The 1255-nt window shown below is 43.0% G+C and overlaps 1 protein-coding gene across 1 annotated transcript in view; it reads right to left on the bottom strand.

Moving 5' to 3' along the window:
• LOC101856468 (ATP-sensitive inward rectifier potassium channel 12) overlaps window positions 1-1255 on the bottom strand; it is a gene marked incomplete in the record, with an annotated part of 16733 nt that overhangs the window by 13082 nt on the left and 2396 nt on the right.

The raw sequence follows: 1255 nt of genomic DNA, 5'->3' as shown, positions 1-1255 counted from the left end.
TTGGGGGTTGGGGGGAGGATTTTGGAGACTTGCTATATATTATGTGTGTTTGTCTGTCTGACGGTCTATCTGTCTGTCCATCTTTATCCCCTTTCTTCTTTACTTTTCCTCTGTTGTTCCTGTCTGTCTGTCTGTCTTATTTTTCCCCAGCACTAAATGACCATTATTGTTTCGATGTGCTCCTCTTTCCTCAAACAACAACCTTCCTCCCTTCCTTTCTACCTCCTTCCCCACCTCTTTTACTTACAACCTCCCTCCATGTTTTCTTTCTCTTTGTGGGTGGTTGGCGGGTGCTCTGGTGTGGTTTGCTCCTTCTTTCCTATCAAACATCGATCGTCCTTATCTCCCCTTCTTCTTCTTTTTTATGTTTGTTACTCTTTTGTAACAGCTCTAATCTTCTGGCGCTCATTATGACCTTATGCAGTTGCGAGTGCCGTAAAACCTCTACTAAAACTTACTCTTTCTCTTTTCTCTTTTTATGCTTCTCCCCTCTCCCCCTTTATTCTTCCAGTTCTCTTACATTCTCTTCCTATATTATGCGCCCCTCCGCTCCCAACCTTTCCGTTAGTCCCTCGACAATAATTTTTACTCTCTCTCCATCTCTGTTACTCACTCTTTTCTTCCTTCCCCATCACCTCCTGGGCGAACCCCTGCCTTCGCCCAACATCTCCCCCCCCCCCCCTCCTTGTTCTTCTCCACTCACCCACAAAGACAGACCAAACACAGCACACAACATAACGCCACATCATTTATTGTCGAGGAACTTCCACATCAGGTCCCCAACTCCCTTTCAAACTCACGGAGCGTAAGATTTGTAATCTCACGGGTACTAATCAAAAACAGCCAAACAAACAGAACACTCTAAAATATCACCCCAAAAAAGCCAAAAAACACGCACAGATAAAAAAAAAAAAGAAAACAAACCCAAACAAACAAACAAAGAAAAATAAAAACAAAACCAACAAAAAAACCTTACAGCCCCCCCCCTCGCCAGTCCAGGATCATCTGTTGTTTGTTCCGGCTTGTTTCAGGCATCTGGTTCATGATTCATGTCCGATCTTTTTTAGGCCGCTGTCGACACAGTTTAGCCCGCTCACTGAAAGATTCACGACTGTTGTGGGAAAACAGAGACGTTGGTTGATACATTACCGCAATGTTGGGGCGTCTGGATGTAATAATATTATAGAGGCTGCTTTCATTTTCATATAGAAAAATAATAGTAATTGAATTGGAAATTTTAAAAACAGACCACCAC

Source organism: Aplysia californica, unplaced genomic scaffold, assembly GCF_000002075.1.
Source record: "Aplysia californica isolate F4 #8 unplaced genomic scaffold, AplCal3.0 scaffold00761, whole genome shotgun sequence".
In the NCBI taxonomy this organism is placed as follows: domain Eukaryota; kingdom Metazoa; phylum Mollusca; class Gastropoda; order Aplysiida; family Aplysiidae; genus Aplysia; species Aplysia californica.
The sequence above is the reverse complement of the archived record's forward strand: the minus strand, read 5'-3'. Positions and strand labels throughout refer to the sequence as shown.